Source organism: Eptesicus fuscus, chromosome 9 (assembly GCF_027574615.1).
Source record: "Eptesicus fuscus isolate TK198812 chromosome 9, DD_ASM_mEF_20220401, whole genome shotgun sequence".
NCBI lineage: Eukaryota > Metazoa > Chordata > Mammalia > Chiroptera > Vespertilionidae > Eptesicus > Eptesicus fuscus.
Window position 1 is genome coordinate 57,667,539 of NC_072481.1, and position 24,149 is coordinate 57,691,687.

Sequence of the window (24,149 nt, forward strand, 5' to 3'; positions counted from 1 at the left end):
GTTTAGATGCACAAGATAACTTCCTTTGTGTTTTCTTTGGGAAAGATGAAACTTGGAGTTCAGTCAGCATTTATACACAGTGTCTGATTTATTTCAAAGACTGCTTTGCTTCTCCAACCTGGTACTCTACAGATATAAATGAAAAAAATAGAGTATGTAGTTTTATGTTTTTCTTAAGGTCAAAATCTAAGACATTGACCTTCATCTACAACACTTAAGAGGTGGTACATTATCTTGTAAAAGCTATGACATACTTGTGGTTATACAATAGTAGGGAAGAGTTATATTTATGTGCTAAGAGCAGGATATGGGTAGTAAGAGAGACATTAAGATTTCTTCACTATATTTTCCACCATGTCTAAGAAGTAATATATTGAAATAAAATAAAAGCAATGCCATCTATTCTTAATTGTTGTCATTGTGTATTTATATTATTTACATTGTTTTAGTTAACATCACAGCTAATTTTATGCACCATTTTCATGGCAAAAAATAAGCAGATATGAAAAGTGAATTGTTTAGTCAGGTCCTGTTGATGCTATTGATTACACATCAAAATGACCACATAGTCCTTTCAATTTGTCATACCAGTATTAGTCAAATATAAATATGCTAGTGTCATCTACACATGTGCACACACACACAAAGACAGATTTACTCTTATAGTACACTAGAGGCCCAGTGCATGAAATTCGTGCATGGGGGGTGTGTCCCTCAGCCCAGCCTGCACCCTCTCCAATCTGGGACCCCTCGAGGGATGTCCCAGTAGGATCAGGCCTAAACGGGCAGTCGGACATCCCTCTCACAATCCAGGACTGCTGGCTCCCAACTGTTTGCCTGCCTGCCTTCCTGATTGCCCCTATCCGCTTCTGCTTGCCATCCTGATCACCCCCTAATCACTCCCCTGCCAGCCTGATTGATTCCTAACTGCACCCCTGCCAGCCTGTTTGCCCCTAACTGCCCTCCCCTGCAGGTCTGATCACTCCTAACTGCCCTCCCCTGCAGGCCTGGATTCCCCGCAACTGCCCTCCCCTGCAGGCCTGATCACCCCTAACTTCCCTCCTCTGTCAGACTGGTCACCCCTAACTGCCCTCCCCTGCAGACTTGATTGCCCACAACTGCCCTCCCTTGCAGACCTGGTCCCTCCCAACTGTCCTCTCCTGCTGGCCATCTTGTGGCGGCCATCTTTGACCAAACGGGGGCAGCCATCTTGTGTGTTGGAGTGATGGTCAATTTGCATACTATTCTTTTATTAGATAGGATAGAGGCCTGGTAAACGGGTGGGGGCTGGCTGGTTTGCCCTGAAGGGTGTCCCAGATCAGGGTGGGGGTTCCCTTGGGGCATGAGGCAGCCTGGGTGAGGGGCCTGTGGTGGTTTGCAGGCCGGCCACACACCCCGGCGACCCAAGTGGAGGTCCTGGTATCTGGGATTTATTTATCTTCTATAATTGAAACTTTGTAGCCTTGAGTGGAGTCCTGGGCCTGCCAGTGTGTGTGGAAAGCTTGGCTTCCTCAATTGCCGTGGAAACCCAAGCCTCCTGCTCTCTCCATAGCTGCAGCCATCTTGATTGGGTTAATTTGCATACTTGCTCCTGATTGGCTGATGGGCGTGGCTTGTGGATGTAGCAGAGGTAGGTCAATTTGCATATTACTCTTTTATTAGATAGGATTGTGTTAGGCCCGAAGGTTCATGGATATAATCCTTGAGAGAATAAAAATAACTGATTAAAGAGAAACAAAAAGTCTGAGCTCAATCTTTTAACAAATATTCAATGAGAATCTTAAATGTTCCTGGCATGTTCTAATCTAGGTAGTACCGTTATGATAGTAAATAAAAATTAGAAAAACAGACCCCAGACCCTGTTTTTATGGAACTCATATAGTAGTGGGGGAAAATGGCTATATACTAAAAATCTGAATAAAATACACAGTATGTTGTATAGTATGAGGCATATATTATTAGGATAAATATAAAATAAACAGTGGGGCTAGCCATTAAAACTTTAGATAAGATGGTCAGGAAGACTTCAGACAGTGGTATATTAGTTTCCTACTGCTGCTATAACAAAATAGCACAAAGTAAGTGGCTTAAAACAATACAAATTTATTCTTAAAATTTTAGAGATGAGTAGTAAAAAATCTAAGTGTTGGCAAGGCTTTGTTCCTTCTTTGCCTTCATGGGAGAATTGGTTTTCTTATATTTTCCAGCTTCTAGAAGCTGCCTGCATTCCTTGGCTTGTATCCCCTTCCTCTTATTCTCTAACTCATATTTCTGCAGTCTCATGTCCTATTACTTACTCTACTCTACATGACTTGCCCTGATAAGGATCCTAAGATTAGACTGGACCTACCTGGATAATCCAGGATGTCTCTCCAGCTCAAGATTCCCTAGTTTAATTACACCTGCAAAATTGCTATTTCCATGTAAGGTAAAATATTGACAGGTTCTGGGAATTAGGACATCGACATATTGGTAAAAGGTAATTATTCAATCTACCATAGAAGGTAAAATTTTAGTAAACATGAAAGAATGAATGACCTAGCCATGCAATATATTTAGGAGAAGAACTGTCTAGGAAGTGTGAAAAATAAACTCAAAGTACTGAACAGAAGTATTCTTTATATATCTGCAGAATAGGAAGAAAGCCATGAGGGAGAGTAGTGAGGTCAGATAGGTGACAATATTGTAAAGAGGGACATAGAACATCTAGAATGTGACTGTAAGTCATATAAGAACTTTGCCTTTCATGCTGAATGATATAAAGTGTTGAGAAAATAGTGATATCTGTATTAGGTTTAGCAGGATTACTCTGTTATGCTGAGGTGGGTGGTCTGAAAGAAGGCAATAGCAGGAGCCGGAGTCTAATCAGAAAGATATTTTAATTAATTCAGGTGAAAAATTATAGTAGTCTGGGCAAGGATGATAGCAGTGAGTATAAGGAGATATAGTCATATTATAGATGAACTTTGAAGGTAAGACTAACAGAATTGGCTTAGAAGTAAGAGAATGAGAAGCATCAAGATGACATGATGGTTTGGGGCCTGAGAAACTGAAAGACAACAGCTGTCATTAACTAAATTGGAGCATGCTATGGATATATCCAGTTTTGAAAGGAAGCTTACTTTGGGACAAATTGAATTTGAAATTCTTATTGGTCATACGAGATGAAATTCATTTTAGAGAAATAATCCTATATACTGAGTGGTCAGATTATTATGATCTCTGAACACATAATAATCTGGCCACTCTCTCTCTCTCTTCTCTTCTCTCTCTCTCTCTCTTCTCTCTCTCTCTCTCTCTCTCTAGTCTTTGGTCTTTGAGAAGAACAATTTGGTAGAGTGGTAAGGGGAAATTCTGATTGTAGTGGATTTATTTTTCAAATTCTAAATTAAAAAATTTGGAGATATATAGATAACTCTGTCAAAGAACTTTACTCTATAGAACTATAGAAACTAAGGAGTAGAATAGTCCTGAGAGAAAGAGAGAGCGGAAGAGGAAGGCAGAGAGACAACAGCAAGGTTATATGTTAATCATATTGAGGAAGAAGAGGGGAAAGGTGATGAAGCAGGAGAACAAGAGAGAATGATTACTGAAGCAATGTTTTTGAGTAGGAAAGAGAGTCTCAGAACTGCTGTACCATAGAGGTGCTGCCCTTACCTAGGAGCAGAGATAGGTCATCTATTCTATCAATCTAGAAGTTATAGTATACTAGAGGCCCGATGCACAAAATTTTGCAAGGGGCTTGGCCCCCACTGCCACAGCAACTGCCTTTGCCTGGGCCCCAGCTGCCACAGCATCGTCCAGAAGGTTGTCTGGAAGGTTGTCTGGGAGGACATCCAGAAGGTCATCTGGTCTAATTAGCATATTGTGCTTTTATTTTTATAGATGGACCCTGACGTAGATAAGAAGACAAATGTAGAGGGAGTAGTAAACCCTTATGATGGTGTGGGGACCCTGACCAGGGTATGCTGGATGTTAAAGGCCCATGTGCCATATGCATGTGAAAAGGCAATGACACAGAAGTTTTTTTTTGTATGCACTGTGCAGGTGCACCTTTATCTCATAGTGATTCTGATGTCACTATTTGGCAAGAAGCCTCTTTTGTCTGAGTTAGTATAAAATGTGGGTGGACTTTGAGAACATTATGCTAAGTGAAATAAATCAGTCAGGAAAAGCTAAGAACTATATTATTTCACTCATATATGGGATATAAAACTGAAACTCATGAACACAAACAGCAGTGTGGTGGTTATCAGAGGAAAGGGGGTGGGGGACGCAGGGGTCCTAATTTATGGTGACAAGAGATTTGACTTTGGGTGGTGGGTACACGGTGCCATATACAGACCTTATAACATAGAAACCCACACCTGAAACCTATATATTCCTGTTGACCAATGTCACCCCCAATAAACAATAAATAAATAAACATAAATAAATAAATATGAGCACTATCAAGTGTTGGCAAGGATGGGCAATTACTGGAATTCATACATTGCTGGAGAGAGTATGAAGCTGTGCACACTTTGGACAGCTGTTTGATTGTAGCTCATTAAGTCAAGCATACACTTAACCATATGACCAAGATATTACACTCCTAGGTATTCACCCAAGAGAAATAGAAACATATATTCTCAAAAATATTTATATACAAATGTTCATAAATCATTTTAAAAATTCAACACATGCCAATCAAAAAGTGAATGAATGAACAAACATGGTATATTCATACTATGTAATATTACTTAATTAAAAAAGGTAAATACTGACGCATACAGCAATATAAAAGAATCACAAAAACATTGAGTGAAAGTAGTCAGACATATAAGAATACCTACTGTAAATTCCATTATATGAATTGTAACACAGAAAAAATTAATTTCAAATGAGAGACATCAGATTGGTAATTGTTTTTCGAGGGAAATGAGAGTTATTTGAATTTAAACAGGGTATTAGAGGACTGGCTCAAATGACAGATATTGTCTATATTGATTGGAACAGTGGTTACACGGTAGACACCTTTATACAACTCTTCAATCATTTATCTTAATAAAGTTTTAAAGATAAATTACTTGATATATGTTATTTTAAAATGTATCAAGGAAATCAGTAGGAAAATATAAATATTTTGTTTTAAGAAGACAAAAACATCATTGTTTGTTTTGTGCCTTTTATAATTCTTGTGTTTTGGATAATTTGAGATTATGGCTATCCTTTTAAATATCTTGTAGCCTTTTCACAATCAATGCAACACAGTTATTAAAAATATTCTGTTAACTTATAAAGCAGATTAGCTTTTAATGAAAATATGTATTTTGATACTAAAACATGTCTAAAGGAAATTTTATATTTTTGGAGATTACTTATTCTTTCTTGGTGGGTAATGCACTTTAAGTTTAATTACAAAGTTTATCATAATTAAAAAATGTATATTCATCTGTTTTATTTCCACACCACCACCTCCTTCTCCAGAGAAAAATAAACTTGGTTTCTGTTTCATAGAGTAGATAGGAGAGGCAATTATGATGACTGAATCAAGCATCATGTTCAAGGTATATTTCTTAATATATGGTATATTTAAATTAAGTTAAATTAAAGAGCCTTCATTGTTCTTGAACCAGTGACACTATATAATCCTGCATAATTTTTATTTATCTAAAATAATTTTTGTTTTTTAAGAAATATTTGCTATTCTAATAGCCTGCTTTTGATTTTGATTCTTAAATTTTCTATTTTTTTGTTGCACAAGACTGGCATCACCAACCAGACTCACATAGGTGAGAAAAAGATTGCAGGAATGTTTCTGGATCCATTGGGTGATAAGATGCCCTGTTTTCTTTGCTTGTACCTCACAAATTATTTCTCTCACATTATTTATGGAGGCTAATCTGTTCTTAAACAGATGAGATTATGTTTAAGTTAAGAGAAGTTCTATGTGCCCTGGTGTTTACTCTCTCCCTTTAAACCATTTCCTCTAGTCTCTAAATGTAGTTCACCCTGCAAAATATTTATTTAGTACCTTGTAGAAAATACAAATAATAAGGGACATATTTATATTTTTGCATATATATATTTACTTTTAGATATATTTATCTGTAAGTATTTTAGGATTAGTGAAACTATATTTTGCATATTGCATTATGTCTCATAGAGTGTAATTGTGCAATAAATATTAATGAAAATTAAGAAAAATGAATATTGGAAATTTTCTCAATGAGAGAACAGTCACTCTATCTGAAATGAAGTGAATTTCAATTTATGGAGATAATGAGGTCTGGAAAATGGCACTTTCAAAGGGTATCATGAAAATGACATTTCAGAGAACAGGGAGGGAAAACCATGAAGAAATCTAGCAACATTTGTAATAGGACCACCCCTGGATGGAGAAATTGTACTTCACAGTTAACACAATTCATAGAGTTTTGTAAAATATATAAGTAGTATTTTTGTCCTTGTGTCATTTACTAGTCTAAAGAACTAACAAAATTATGAGCTATTTACTACTAAGCTGAAGCAAAGAAAGAAGAGTTTTATCACTCAATGACCCCAATTTCAGCATGACTTCAAAATCTGAATAAAATTTTATTTAGAAAAAAATAAAATGTGGGAGAACCTAAAAAAAAAAAAAAGGTTACATTGCTCCTTTATATTTGCAAAATGAAAAACTATGTTTGAAAGTTTACTCTTTCCTTTCCTTTTATTTTTATAGAAATATAGAAATATCTAAGATAATAGATAATAGTACATTTTGTAGACTTGGCAAAAATTTGGATTACATGATTTCAATAGCTCTGGTCGTTAGAGTGCTAATTATAACAAGTTAAAAATACAGACACACATATATATATATATTTATATATAAATATATATATATAATATATATATATATTCTTCTGTATGTTACAGATAGATTGTGCCTTTGTCAGCTCATAGCTCATAGTTCTCTTTTAAGTATCAGTTATAGCAATCAGAATAGAAATTCTTTGGCAGAATGAATGATCTGAATTTGTGTTTGCATTATACAATGGCCAAGTTATGTGTGTGTCCCAAATATTGCTCTTGGTGTATGTTCTTATAAAGTGACTGAAAGACTTTACCTACTAGGTAGGAGAGCATGATGTCACTGGCACATATGACTTCTGGCTGACTCTCACAACCTCTCTGTGGAATACTGACATGTTTTCAAGGACATCTACAGACCTTTGCAGGCAACAAGCCAACCTGCAAACTTCAACCTGTAAGAAACATAAAAGTGTAAGATGAAAGATATATACATTACTGAACTAGAACAAGGCTAAGATGTTGCTTGAATTTTCAGCATAAGTTTCCTTCTTATTATAGGTCATAATACTTGTAATGCATGTTATTTTGACTCCATTAACTAACACTGAGTATTCACTATGTGCCAAGCACAGGATTTGCATGAACTATTTTAAGTAATACTGGTGAGAGTCCTGTCTGAATCCTTCATAAAGCCTGAAGTAACCATTTTTCTCTTCTGGTCTGTGTCTAACTTCATCCTTCCTAAGGAAAACTTCTAGTCAAAGTGAGACACAAGATGGGTATTTGCCCACTCCTGGACTCATTTATGGCAATAATTGCCATGGCTGAACTCTTGCATAGAACTTAAAACAGTGATCATGAATGCCTCTCATTCAGAAAAATAGAAAAGTAATTTCTGGAGTTAAGAGAACTAAATTTACCACCAAATAATGTGACAGACCTTTTCCTTAACCTTTCCAAGTTTCTGTTTTCTCACCTATAAAAGGAGATACTTTATAAATCCTACACACCTGAAGTTTTATGTGTTAAGAAATAAAAAATGTAGGTTAAGGTCTTCTGTTATGTACACTTCTCTATTACCTGAAATGAGAACATAATAAGGATTGCTTTTTGCTTATAAATATTTCCCTTGAAAATTTTCTATAAAAATTCATATTCCTATGTTGGTTTGGCCCCAAATAATAATTAGACCTTGAGCACATAGTTTCCTGGTGGTGGTTGTATGTGAGGCAGGTAGAAGGATCAAGAAAGGGTCAAGTAGTTCTGAAGCGGGCAGAACCCACATTTACATTTCATCTATATAGAGAAAATGTGTATTATTGTCTGTAACACCCTCTTCTGTATTATCTGATCCTAATTATATGGTAGCTATTTTACAACTCTGAAAGTGGTAGATAACTGATAGTAGTGCAAAATAATTATTGTCTATAGACAGCAAATTAACACCAGCTGGTAGAGGAAAATCCTGTTCCCCCCAGGAGATACAGTTTTGCCTCAATTCTTACAATTTCAATATGCCTATCTGTAAAGATGTCTGCCCTTGGATTCTCCTTTGTATTGGTTGTTAACACCTCATCAGTTACCTCATTAATGAGTTACAGAACATCTTTAATATGGGATTATGTTTATATCTGCATGACTTTAAATGCTCTCCCTTTTTTTGAAAATTATTTGTAACATGTAAGTCTCAATTTTGCTTTCATCTTTTCTTGGATTTGTTTGTGCATCCATATTTAATGAGCTGGTTGTCTACCCTTTGCACCATGGCAAGTGGTGTGGTAGAAAACAAGAAACAGTAAACACAATGTGTAACCTGGAGACAAGAGACTGGCTGATTCAGAAATACCATTCACTTTCCCTGTAATATTCTCATCCTCTTTTTTCTTCTTTGCTTTATTTCTTTCTGCTTTGTGAGGTAAAATAAATGAGATGATTATTTCATTATGATGAATGATACAACATAGGTAGAGTGCCTCTCATTTATAATACAATTGATAAAGTATTTGAACTAAAAAGATTATTTTTCAATGCTATAAAGATTAAATACCTCTCCTTATCAAAATGAGAGAATGTGACATACCACTTTGTTCTGATCAAGGTTTTTACTATAAAAAAACTCAGAAAGAATTCCACAGAGACAGAGTGTAGAGTGAGTTAGTGACTGTTCTGTGGAGACAGGAAGGGATTAAGTATCTGAAAGTAGCTATGGTACAGGACTGCCAATGATGGGTTCAATCACCATTACCTGGATTGACAGGTGAATTCAACTGAAATATATGCTTGTCAGGTTATTTGGAAGACTTTTTTCTTCTCACCCCATTATATACTCTGAGTAAACTTTATGTTGTGTTATTGTGATAAAATGAGGAATTACAACTTAAAAAGCTAGCCTTAAACTCAACAATTTAAATCATATTCTACTTTATTGTAACACTCTATGTATTCTTTAACTGTAAAGAGAAATACAAAAATTACAAAATGAAAACATTCAATATTTATATTAAAAGGGGACATGGTATATTACTTTGACTGTCTCCTTTATTTTTCTTCATCTTCAGAATAATTTTATGAAAATTGTAAAATGACTATTGTGTCATGACACTTAGAAAATAGAAGTAACCAAGTTGTATCTATACAAGCAAAGTGAAAAGTTATTACAATTATCTGGACTTTTTTATTCTTTTATTTACCACTTCTTATTCTATAATTGATTAAATTTGAAGGCTTTGTCACTAGGGATATAGAAGTGGATAAAAAAGACAGTTTCCATACTCATTAATCTTAAATTAACATTGAGAATTTAAATATAATTTTAAGTTAAAATAATTTAAGACAAACAAAAATTTTACATATGCGTACATACAAAAAAAGTTATGTGTTTTCTCAAAAATTCAAATAGCAAAATCATGTGAAGTTAGGTTTGATATTACAAAGAAAACATTTATTCTCCACTCAGATCAATGGCCAAAACAGATGAGTTTCCTTATATTTTTTCACTGGTATGTGTAACTTTTCCAAACAATTTTTCACTGATGGTAGAGTCTTTAGGGTAATTTATATTCATTCTAGAATCTGTTCCAACACACCAAATTAAAAGAGTCCAGATGTATCCCTTTCTCTAATGCCTAATACAACTCTAGCTTCCTGATTGCCAAGGTGAATCCAGATATAGCATCAGTGATGTTATTGGTTGGGTTTTAACTCCTTTTTTCTGGCCCTTTATTGTCATCTGAGCTCAGGTGTACACTTAAGAAAGTATGATATTCAACCTAGTATTTGTAAGTATTTTGTATTAGAATGGTTTTCAGGGAATCTAGTTTGACAATACTTGTGAGAATTAAAGTTCTGGACAAATTACTGTGTATCCTAAATTTTCAAAAATAGACATAAAGAGTGTGTAGCTACTCTCATTCCCTTTACCTAAAAATACAGTACCATGGAATAGATAGATAATTTACAACAACAAGGTGCCCATATCCTCTATTGTGTTGACAGATAAAAGGGCAAAACTGTTTATACTGGACTGTAAAAACCTTACCAGCTGAAGATCTGCTGTCCTATCTGCTGTTTTACTCTATTTCTCCTCAATTTTATGGCACAAAAGCCAACCGATTTCTTGTATTTTTCCTACAAATTCAGATAGAGATGAGATTCCAAATACAGCTTTACTCTGTTTTATCCAGAAGAGTCAAAGTAAACATGAAATTCTAATTCTGCCAAGTATCTACCTCTATAGGGGATTAGAAATTTCTGGATGACACCAGCTGCTCAACTACTTCACTATAGACCCTTGTGCCAGGAGAGGACATAAAAAAGCAGCCTTACTCTATGTGTTCATATCTCTGGAAAATCAATTTTTTGTTTTTCCAAAAGATTTTTTAATTGCTTTTCAGAGAGAAAGGGAGAGGGAGAAACATGGATGTGAGAGGGAAAAATTGATCAGCTGCTTTCTGTATGTCTCCTACCAGGGTTTGAGCCCACAACCCAGGCATGTGCCCTGACCAGGAATGAAACCTGCAACCTTTTGGTGCAAGGGGTGATGCCCAGCCAACTGAGCAACACCAGTAAGGGCACTGAGAAATCAGTTTTAACCAAATTAACTATTTCAATCAACCATTTCAAAGTGTCATTCTGATCTTATTAATCACATGTTTAAAGCCACCCAATATCTTTTCATTGTAATTAGAATAAATCTCAGATTTCTCAGGTGATTTGGCCCTTGCTTACTTGTTTGAGCTCAAGAATAATTCTGTCCCTCATTTACTAGTCTCCAGCCACACGAAGAACACATCAGAGTGTTTGTCCTAGTGGCTCTCTCTTCCGTGAAAGGTCTTTCTCCAGATTTTCACATGGCAACTTCCCTCTCATCACGAAGTTTCAGTTCACTTGTTTCCTCTTCAAAAATTCCCTCTAAGGCCATGCCATCTAAAATAGCTGTACGGCCTTCCCAGCTCCACTCATGGGTCTTGGTGGGCTATGTCATTTGCTTATATGCTGGCAGGCTTTATATATGATTTTCTTTAAAGGGTATGTCTGTCAGTAACTATTTTTTGTATTGTATACTCAATTCCTAGAACTCTTACCTATCACATAGCAGATGACCAATAAATATTTGTTGTGTATATACGTTAGTGGATTGCTTGGAGCCACTGACCTAAGTGGTCTTGATATCCTTTCAACATGAAGCCTACTACTGAGGCTAAGGAGGACTATGCCCCCCAGTGGCTCTACCTTTACATCTAATAGTTACCAGATACCTTAACTTTGAATGTAAATGTTCTATCATCCAAGCCAGAGAATTTCATAAACTGCTCCACCCAAAGATTTCATCTAAGACCTTTGTAGACACCCTGATGGAGCCACAGGTGAATAAGATTGCCTGGTTAGGGCAATTTATTTTTAAATGCCCCTTCACGAAATTATGCAGATGTGCTTGTCCAAGACTGAAAGCTTTAGTAATAATAGCCTTAGAGAGTATGCAGTGGAGACTCAGGGTACACTATTATAACCATTTGTCCATGTTTCTGTGGGTCTTCATAGAAGTGATGATTAAATGGAGGTTTTTTTTCCAGCCTGATTATGAACTAGGTAGAAAATCAAAGGAACAGAAGCATACAGACCTGAGGGGAAATTATGGGATCAAAGTATTAGTATAAGAAGTCTCTGGACTCATTGTTTTGAAGGATCTAGAAACCTGTCTAAAGAGAAGGCAGCCAGTACAACAGGTAGATGTATGGTCTGCAACTTCTGACTTTAAATGAGCCCAGTAGGGGACCTTCAACATCACAGCATAATGAATTGAAGAAAAGAATGCCAGGAAATAAAAATGGAATCTCTGGTAGCTACTGTTAGTTGGCATTATTAGGCTTCTCTTGCAGGCCAGTGGTTTTCAACCAGGGGCAAATTTGAAACCACTCCAGGCAGCAGAGGGTCTGGCAATGTCTGGGCACTTTTGGTTGTCACAACTTTTGCTTTTGGCACCTAGAAGGTAGAGGCTGGGGTGCTCTTAAACATTCTGCAATGCACAGAACAGTTTCTATTACAATTACCCAGCTCAAAGTGTCAACAATTCTGAGGTTGAGAAACCCTGCTGTAAGCACTGTTCTCTTATTGGAGGTTTTAAAAATGAGGAGACATATGGAAAGGATTATTTTATTCAAGGTTCCTTGATTGCCTGTAACAAAATCACACCTAAGAAACAATATAATATAAAATAAAATGAACATATGGAATAAATCCCAGGTATTCTAGTTTACATATTACTATATGAATAAAACATACAACTGTGTAATAACAATGTCACAAAGTAGTCATTTATTGAATATCACTATACAGTGTCAAAAACAGTTAATGCTTTGAACTATTTTACATGTTTAAAAAATCTGAATAAATAAATATGAAATAATTATTTAAATATATATATTTTATTGATTTTAGAGAGGAAGGAAGAGAGAGAGAGAGAGAGATAGAAACATCAAGGATGAGAGAGAATCATTGATTGGCTGCTTCCTGCACACCCCCTACTGGGGGGATTGAGCCCACAACCCGGGTATGTGCCCTTGGCCGGAATCAAATCTGGGACCCTTTAGTCTGCAGGCTGATGCTCTATCTACTGAGCCAAACCAGCTAGGGCTGAAATAATTATTTAAAAACCCATAGTGTTATGCATTTTTAAGAGCTAAAAATAACATCTAGCACAGAACCAGAGCAGTTATTTTATTGTTTCCCTAAATATGGAATAACTTAAGATATTAATAATTAGAAAATTAATAATAATTCAGTGCATTGCACTAGATGACTGGTAAGTACATAAGTGAAATTAAAATCTGAAAGCACTATAATGTTACTTTACAAAATGACATTATTTAAAACAATACAATTATAGTCCAGGGAAAACAACACTGTGAAATGTTATGCTCTATTGATTTTATTGAGAATGATCAATGCCTCTCAGGATCAAAGGGTTTATGTTGATACTGAATTTCACATTTTGTTCTTCAGTTTTTATTCTTAAACCAAAAGACTTCCAACTTCCTTTATTAAAAGTGATGCTCCTTAGGGGGTCTTTACATAGCCTTTGTTGGCAATCCAACATAGAAAAACTACAAAGGTGATGACATTTGCACTGGGAACCACAAAATAATTTAAATAAAAATAAAGTGAATCTGAGTCCTTTCTTAAAATGAGCCAACTCAGGTTTGAAATCATCAAAACAACTTTGAGCTCCCCATATACTTATTGTTAATTAAGAGGAGCTGTGCCTTCCTAATAGATGCCTCATGTTATCCATTTAAGAATATAAGGGCTCATGCTGAGTTCTAACATCCTTCTCCTGGAGCTACATTAAACAGAATGTTTTGTTTAATTCTAACTAATGAAGAAATGATTACTGACCTACAGACTCTCTTCTACAGTGTTTAACTTCTGCTTTTGAGACACAAAAAGTGATGTTTGCATTATAAAATTATTACAAAGTAGATAGTATACAGTAATAAATCAATATGTATTTGTTAAATGAACAATTTGTTGAATAAAAAAATAATCTCATGTTACAGATAAGAAATCTGAGATGGAGAAATTTTTTAAATAAAATGTCCAAAGCCCCTTGGGTCTCCTTACTGCTACTCCAACATTGTCCCCTACATTGTGCAAACTTCTTGAGATTAGACTTGTTAGGTAGTCTTTAGGTCAGTTTCCAAAACATCTTGTTCCAGGATTGTGGAATGATGTTTGTATCAGCTCCAAAATAATAAGGAAAAAAAAAGCCACTTTCAATATCAATCTATTTTTATCCTTTAGTGATGGAATTCAAGTTTTTTTTTTACTTGGGCACTATTCCACCAACGTATTCCACTACATTTCTTAGTCTCTCCTACAGATAGATATGGCTACATGAATAAATTCTAGCCAATATTGTGATAGTGGAAATATCATGTGAGACTCCTAAGAAGTCTCCTTTGCTGAGAGAGAATGCACTATTTTCCTTATCTCTCTCTGTAGTGTGAAATGCAAATGTCATGTTTGGTGATCATATAGCCATTTCTGTAGTCTTAGATAATACTCTAATGAGAAAGCAGCAATAAAACAGAAACCTGGGTAAGTAATGAATACAGGTTCTCCACACCAAACCCAAACTACCTATCTCCAGACATCTTTTACATGCAACAAAAATGCATTCCCATCATGTTAAACCACTGCTTTGTGTGTGTCAGAGTGAGTGGTGAATTTCATGTAGCTGAACTAATATTACCTCATTCAGCAATGTGAGTTTTTCCTAAAATTCTATGTATTCAAGTCAAAGACTCATTCTCTGTCAGGAGATATCTTGTTTGTTCACTTTACATTTTGGAAGTTAAATATTGTTTTACCTTATGAAATTATTTTCAATAATAGGCATTGTGTTTTTGTTTATGTTATTTGAAAAATAAAAAGTTGGCAAACATGAAATTCTGCAAATTTGTGTTTTTATATTTTACTGAAATGAAAAAAAAAAAAAAGAGAGAGAATCGATTTAGGTTACTTTCTACGTGTCAACCCTACCTGAGCAATGAGAAATTCGGACCATCCACTTGAATTAATTGAGATTCTAAGGAGAAAGGTCAGTAATTTTAAACAATGGCTTTATGTTTATACATATCTTTGCTATTGACATGATCTCTAATGCAGACAAATAATATATTTACTTTATGCAACATCTAAATGCCTGACCTTTTATTATTATTATTGATGTTAATGGTATTGATTAAGATTGAAAGTCATACCATGAATTACAGGTCAATGGCTTGTTAATTAGTGGCAGTTCAGAATGTAACGGTAAATGAAACAAATAGGGTGATGGTGGTTTAGATATTTGTTACTAGGCAATAAAAACCTTAGAATGTCATTAGAGTGAGCAATTCAATTTGCTTTGAAAGCCAATTAAGTTTTGTAAGTAAAAATATAACCTCTGACAAAATTTGAATCAAATAGTAGAGTTTTTGTTCCCCATTGGTGACCCTAACATTCTACTAGTAGAATCTATTTTCTTTACTCTGACCAATAGCTATTAAGTATCTTTATATATGTATATTTATATTATTTGCTGAAGAAAGTGAGCATATATTATATAAATGCAATTTCTAAAGAGGAATTTCCATGGTCAAAACTGCTCCACTCTATTATACAGTTTTGGCTTCCAGGGAAACACTAATAATTGCAGACTTAAAACAATATAATGTTTACCTGGCTTATGTATTGATCTACTTAAGCAATGTATCTTTTAATGAAGTATGTGTAGATTTCTTCCTGAGAAATATAAGGAAATTAACAAAAAGTAAATTCAGAATCTTGACATTTTGACCTCTTTCAGATAGGATCATCTCATAACAATTTCCTATTTCCTTTATTTTAAATTATAAAAGCTATAGAAGTGTTCTATAAACATTGGCTTTATGTGTAAACTACAGGCCTGGTGCATGAAATTCATGCATGAGCGGGGGAGGTCTGTCCCTCAGCCCAGCCTGCAACCTCTCTGATCTGGAACCCCTTGAGGGATGTCTGAATGCCCATTTAGGCCCAATCACAGTAGGATCAGGCCTAAACGGGCAGCCAGACATCCCTCTCACAATCCAGGACTGCTGGCTCCCAACTGCTCCCCTGCCTGCCTTCCTGATTGCCCCTAACTGCTTCTGCCTGCCAGCCTGATCACCCCATAATCACTCCCCTGCCAGCCTGATTGATGCCTAACTTCTCCCCTGCCAGCCTGTTTGCCCCTAACTGCCCTCCCCTACAGGTCTAGTCACCCCTAACTGCCCTCCCCTGCATGCCTGGTCACCCCTAACTGCCCTCCCCTGCAGGCCTGGTCCCCCCCAACTGCCCTTCCCTGCAGGCCTGGCACACCCAACTTTCCTCCTCCGCCAGCCTGGTCACCCCTAACTGCCCTCCCTTGCAGGCCTGATCCCTCCCAACTGCCCTCCCCTGCTGGCCATCTTGTGGCAGCCATCTTTGACCACATGGGGGCAGCCATTTTGTGTGTTGGAGTGATGGTCAGTTTGCATATTACTCTTTTATTAGATAGGATAATTGAAACTTTGTAGCCTTGAGCAGAGGCCTAGGCAGGCCAGGGCTGTGGGAGTTTGGCTTCCTCCATTGCTGGGAGCAACCCAAGCCTCCTGCTCTCTCCAACTCCGTGGCTGCTGCCATTTTTATTGGGATTTATTTATCTTCTATAATTGAAACTTTGTAGCCTTGAGTGGAGGCCTGGGCCCATCAGGGTGTGTGGAAAAGCTTGGCTTCCTCCATTGCCGGGGAAACCCTAGCCTCCTGCTCGCTCTGTGGCCGCAGCCATCTTGGTTGGGTTAATTTGCATACTCGCTCCTGATTGGCTGGTGGGAGTGGCTTGTGGGTGTAGTGGAGTGATGGTTAATTTGCATATTACTCTTATATTATATCGGAGGATATACATTTAAACAATTTTTAAAAACCCACAGTATTATGAGTACTTTACAATTGTGACAATATTACACATAACAGATCTCACTTATCTGTTTAAAATAAATTTATGTGTTACCTGCTTATATTTATTCATTATACACTTGAAATCTTTACCAAATTTAACTTCCTATTGAATTACTCTTATTGAAAGGAGACTTGGTTCTATTAATATTTTGCTTTATGCAATTCATGCTAAATGCAAGAGTTTGAAATTGAACAATATGCCTTGGGGTTCTTATAACTCGAAATTAAGTATATCTATAACTATGATATTTTTGTAAACTTTATGCTGTTTCAACACCCCATGATATTTAATTTTGTTATTTTAAATTTGGTATATTTGTTTATTTGGCTACTGACATTTAATATAAAAAAATTTGTCTCCCGCGTAACTATAAAAGTATTTTAAATAGTTAATGCAAATCTGGCTAAGCTTTTGCAATATGTATTTTAGTATCTCTATGTTTACACCTGTAAAATCTTTTCTTATTGCTACAATTATGTAGGTGTCTCTTGTAGCTCTTATTTTAGAAAGCATACCATAATATACTTAGTAAAGACTATAATGACTTCAATATATTATTTCTATTATCCTTATGATCAGTTCAACTGGTTAGCATTTCTTTAATCTTAGAATGACCATTGTATTTTTCTGGGGCCAAGAGAGCTAAGTATTTCTAAATGTCTACAATTTCCATTATACAAAAGAATATCCTCTCAGGGGATTATAAAAGCTGTCATTTCATCTCAGGGTTCCTATGACTAAACTGCTTGAGTTTGCTCCTACAATTTATGACATTACATGCACCCTCAAAGGAATTATTGACTTATAACATCCCTTGAGATGTATTATTATTCTTTATGTTATCTGTGTTTATGTCTAAAAAGGATTTTGTAACTAGCACTTAATGGAAGAGCAGATTTGCAGTTATCTCTTCAATGATTTTTAGCAATTTTAAAAACTCTATCTTCACAAAAATGCCTTTCTACAGCAACACACGTAGTCAAAAGTCTACAAAATTTGCAAAGTTTTAAATTCCAGTAGATACTCCAGAATTCTTTACTGCACCTTTCAAATTAATAGGTCATAATTAAACATAATCACTGGGTAATAATTTTAATATAAAGTATGCACTTTGAAATGAAAATTTTTAAAAAATTATGCTGACAAAAAATGTGTGTATTGTATAGAGAGATACAATTTTTAGATTTTTTTTCTTCTTCTCTGAATATTAGCCCCATTTTGTTCCTAATGAATTCCAAATCCATGTAAGGGTGATGTTAGTTACTTTTATTATTATTTTCACAGGAAAGTTAAGTATTCATTTTAGAGTTTGAAAGTAGAAAAATGTAAAAAACCATAGTTTCTTAATCTCAGCACTACTGATATTTTGAACCAGCTATTTCTTTGTTGTGGGGGCTGTCCTATATATTGCAAGGTATTTGACAATATCCTTGGTCTCTGACTACTAGATTACAGTAATACATACCAATTATGATGACAAAATATATCTCCAGATATTACCAAATATCTGTGCTGATCTCTGTTTTAGGTGGTGGTATAACATTGAACAAGACAGATGTAGTCCTTGGAATAACCTTTTGAGGTACTTAGGGAAAGTGAACATTTATTACTGTTGATTAATTCAGCATTTCTTGCTTCTTTCTTATTCATAACAACACTTAGAATTTACTTTGGGGAACATTATTTCCAGCATTTTGTAGGTTGACCTTCACCCTCCTTTGTTCAATAAAGCTTGATATTTTTAATTAATGGTTAATGAAAAGGTGCACCCTCTCACTTTCTGAATTTGGGCTAGAAATTTTGTGGTTGGTCAAAAACCTGTTGATGACCATCTTCTGAAACCATGAAAGGCAGAGCAAAGAAATGCAATTAAACCAGTCCTCAGTGACATTATTGGACCACTGAATCAGTCCAACTCTAAAGTTAGCTCTACTTCTTAAATTTCCTATTATACAAACCAACACATTCTCTCTCTTTTTAAAGCCCAGTTGATTTTCTAGTACATGCTAAATTAAGAGTTTAAGCTTAGAATTTTTTATTTAGAATGCATAGGTATAAATGAGCAAATAATAATAACAATAATCCTATTTAATAAAAGAGTAATATGCAAAGTAACCATCACTCTGCTATGCCCACCAGCCATGCCCACAAGCCAATCAGGAGCAAGTATGCAAATTAACCCAATCAAGATGGCTGCAGCCATGAAGAGAACAGGAGGGAGGCTTGGGTTTCCCTGGCAATGGAGGAAGCCAAGCTTTCTGCACACCCTGGCCAGCCCAGGCCTCTGCTTAAGGCTACAAAGTTTCAATTATAGAAGATAAATAAATCCCAACAGAAATGGCTGCGTCCATGGAGCTGGAGAGAGCAGGAGGCTTGGGTTTCCCCGGCGATGGAGGAAGCCAAGCTTTCCCCACAATCTGGCTGGCCCAGGCCTCCGCTTAAGGCTACAAAGTTTCAATTATAGAAGATAAATAAATCCCAACAGAAATGGCTGCCGCCACGGAGCAAGCAGGAGGCTTGGCTCCACTCCAGGCTACAAAGTTTCAATTGTAGAAGATAAATAAATCCCAGATACCAGGGCTTCCACTTGGGTTGCCAGGGGGCATGGCCAGCCTGTAAACCACCATAGGCCCCTCGCCCAGGCCACCCCATGCCCCAAGGGAACCCCCACCCTAATCTGGGACACCCTTCATGGCAAACCAGCCGGCCCCCACCCATGCACCAGGCCTCTATCCCATCTAATCCTATCTAATAAAAGAGTAATATGCAAATCGAATGTCACTCCAACACACAAGATGACTGCCCCCATGTGGTCAAAGATCCTGCCCCCATGTGCCCACAAGATGGCCAGCAGGGGAGGGCAGTTGGGAGGGACCAGGCCTGCAAGGAAGGGCAGTTGTGGGCGATCAGGCCAGCAGGGTAGGGCAGTTAGAGGTGACCAGGCCAGCAAAGGAGGGATGTTGGGGGCAAACAGGCTGGCAGGGGAGCAGTTAGACATCAATCAGGCTGGCAGGGGTGGTTAGGGGGTGATCAGGCTGGCAGGCAGAAGCGGTTAGGGGCAATCAGGAAGGCAGGCAGGTGAGCAGTTGGGAGCCTGCAGTCGGACATCCCTCGAGGTGTCCCATATTGGAGAGGGTGCAGGCTGGGCTGAGGGACACCCCCCACCCCGTGCATGAATTTTGTGCACAAGGCCTCTAGTAATAATAATAATAATAAAGCTTAACAGTAACACAATTAGTGACTGGCTGACTTGAAATAATCATCCAGGAATATTTGACTGTAATTTTTTAGAATTGAAGATATGATTTCATTATAAGTACAAAGTACTATAAAATTAAAAGTGTTATAATAATAATATCAGATTTTCAGCTAATTTTTACTCTAAGTTCAAGAAATGACTACACAATATTTTTATGCTCCTGGTACAAAAACGCAAATGAGTGATAAGTGCCACAGTAATGAGGGCTATGAAAATATTTTGTAAAGCTATCTGTTTAGAATTTGATATTTAAACATGGTGTTTTTTTTTTTCATACAACTTTTTTTTATTATTATTATTGATTTTAGACAGAGAGGAAAGGAGAGGGACAGAGAGCTAGAAACATCGATGAGAGAGAAACATCGACCAGCTGCCTCTTGCACGCCCCCTACCGGGGATGTGCCCGCAACCAATGTACATGCCCTTGACCGGAATCGAACCTGGGACCTTTCAGTCCGCAGACCGACGCTCTATCCACTGAGCCAAACCGGTTTCGGCACATGGTGGGTTTTTAATAAATTTGCTTTGTGCCTCACTCAGAATGCTATTGTTTTAACCTGCCTATAGTATATACTGTGAAAGACTACTAGCATTAAAAATAAGTTTTTTAACTTTATAATAATAAGATATGATTAAGCAAAAAAGGATGCAAATAAATTATATAATAAATTCAATAACCACGACTCCTTTCTTTCCACCTCTTATCTTCTTCCAACACTTTCCTATCCCACTTCACAGATACACAGATAGCAACAACAGCAACAACAACACACACACACACACACACACACACACACACACACACACACCCCTAAAAGGATGTGATGAGGATGGTTGAGAAAGACATTACATGATAACCCACTTGCAATTCAGAAGCCTGTTGGTCTTTGAGATTTTCTGGTTCCTGGAAATTTCTCCGAAATATAATCTTTGGGTTGATGTTCTCCCATTCAAAAGCTGAAACTTTTTTGAAGTGTGGACTTCAATCCCTTTTTTCAAAGCCCATTTTAGCACCGCTTCTAGGTTTTCATTGTATACATTTTTTCCATTGGATTATTTTGAGCAATAAAACTTCCCTTTCCAGAAGGCTCCTAACTTCCCACCATTCCACACTCTCACAAGGCTCATTGTGCCTTCTCTTCATTTTTATTAAAACCTTCAGTGTTTCATCCTCTTTCTAGAGGCTCTTTCTTTCTTAACCTTGCATATAGCAACCACTTAAACTCTGATTTCTTCAGTATTCTGATACCCTGCCCTCATGATATTGCACCATATTGCTTGCTAAGTAACAATTTCGGAAAAGTCTACATGTCTACCAAAGGAAAACTCTCCTTTGCACTGCTTCACTCACAAACATGTCTAATACCAAATGTGTAGATTTTCCATTTGCAGCAATTGTGACTGACACTCCCTGGAGTTAGCACAAATTCCACAGGTTAAGGGCTCAGTTCCACAAAACGTTTCTTCACATTATATATCAATTGCAAGTCCCCAATTGTCATCTATACTTCTGACCAACTGTCAATGAATCAGGAGTTTTTGTGCCTCATTCCTCCAGTTTGATAAGTTGCTAGAATAACTCACTGAACTCAGGAAAACCATTTAGTTACTAGATTTCCAGAGTAGTTACTAGATTATGACTCAGGAACAACCAGATGGAAGAGATGCATAGGACAAGGTATGGAGAAAGGGGCACACAGATCCTGTGCCCACTCTGGGTACGCCCTACTCCTCACACTTTGATATGTTCAGAAACCCAAAAGTTCTCTGAATCTTTGTGGTCAGATTTTTTATGGTGGCCTCATTACATAAGCAATATTAATTAAATCATTGGCCATTAGTGATAAATCCAGCCTTCCATCCCCTCTCTCCTTCCAGGACATCATGGGATGGTGGTGAAAATTCCGAACCTTCAATCACCTGGTTGATTCCCCCTGGCAATCAGCCCTGCAACTCAGGGATTTTCCAAAAGTCACTTCATTAATATAAACTCAAGTGTGGTTGAAAGGGGCTTGTTATGAATAACAAAAGATATTATTTTACCTTTTCTGTTCCTCAGTTGCTTCAGGATGGATACAAAACAATATTATAGCGAATTATGCTCTTATCACTTAAGAAATTACTGTGGTTTCAGGAGTTCTAGCCAGGAGCCAATGATGAAGATTGAAATATATATATTTCTTATTACATCACAATATCACATTACTGTTCCTCATTTCACCAATCTGTTTTAGATGGTTCACTGTCCAAGCCCCTGGCTTTATCTTCCCCACTGATTTCCAGGCACCCCCTAAGATTAAGTCAATTCCTATGCCTATGTCCTATTTTCCCTTTTCAGACTTTTACCCATTCTCAAATATGTAGCCCTTCATTGTAAATTCATGACTAGTTGTTTGTTTTTGCCCTGAGAAGGGGAACATTTAACTACCTATATTATGAAATATTAGTATATGTTGAGATGATGTGGGAAGTCACTCCTTATATTGCTCAAGTGCTTATTAACTAAAGTCATTGAATAATTGCCAATAACATATTCTATAAATTTAATCACTTTAAGGCTATACTCAAGAAGATAGTTCATTTGTTGATCTATTTTGCATTGATACAGGAATAGAAGTTAAGTGGTGGTTCAAAGTGGTTGGACTAGATCTTTTGTCTTAAAACTGTCCTTTTATTAAAACTGATATCCCAGGCCCTGCCTGGATGCCAGCAATTAGGACTAGAAGTTTTTAGATTCAGTTCCACTAATGCTCTAGGCCAAGAATATCTAAGCTTAGTGGAAGAATTGGCAGATTTTTGTTGTGTGAAACATTGGTAGATCTTGAGTCAGTAGATTTAGATTCAAAACTGGAGTTCTCTTCACATTAGCTATGTGACTTTGGACTAAATAACTTCCTGTACCTCATTGTTCTCCTTTGATAAATGAGAATTATGTTACTTTTTCTTCCCAAAGTTATGGGTAAAAAATAATATAGAGCCGGATCCAACCACAATGACTATCACTTGGTAGATTTGTAATTTCTACTATGGGCTCATTCCATTTCCTACCCACCCACTCTATTACAAATTAGAATGTAAAATCATGTTTCTATTGCCATCAATGTTTTGTGTACCTCATGGGTATAACTCACGGAGTCTCTTAGAAAACATTATCTTGCAAACTTTCTAATGCTTGCAGTGTGTATTTTTGTTGACTTACTGATGTCTTCTTAGTTTTTCCTTCAGTTCTATTATGAGAACTTTAGCCCTACATTTCTGGCTAGTTATTGCCATTCTTTCACTAGAGGCCAGATCCTATGCCTGGACTGCATGACACTAAAGTGGTTTGCTGTCATGATCCATGCAAGCTTATCTAAGCTAAAACTTGGTAGATTTATCATCATACACTGCCTGCCTTGCCATCCTCTTAAAATTGTAATTCTTGAATATCTGTTTTGGGCAGATTTTCCTACACAATATTGAAAATAGACATTTGAGCTCCTGGCCTAAAATAATGCCCAACTATCCCACCTCCTTGTTTAGAACACTCAGTATGACTTATATGTGGAGTTATTCTAGCTATTCCTGGCAAACACAAACCCTTCCTTTATTCTATATTTTCTTCAACAGAAAGATTTTCAAAACTCAAAGTGACCACTAAATCACTGTTTACAACATTCCATTCATGTTCAAAATGCTTTCAATCTTATCATGCTGACTGTACTGAAAGTTATAGAAAAATGCAAAGCACAGGAGATCTGAGATATTAATGTGCCCCTCTGATACATTAATTTTTGTCTTATCATTCTATAATTAGTTAAGTTAGCAGGTAAATGCTCCAAATGTTCACAAGCTAAATTGTTACTCACCTATTTACCTCTCTTTAACTTACCTTCAATGAAAGTTTGATACCATAGATTGCTCATATATTTCCTTCATCCATTTGACAAAAATTGTATATTTACTTCAGATTGGAAACATAATAAAAGCTTATACTTTCCCAAAAACATCTCCAAACATCTTTGACTCCAGTAATAATATCTTGATTGTTTCTGAAACCATTTTCTGACTCTATAATATATCCCTGCCACTGCTCTGTAGATTTTTGAAAATGGTGCACTTGATCTAAACACT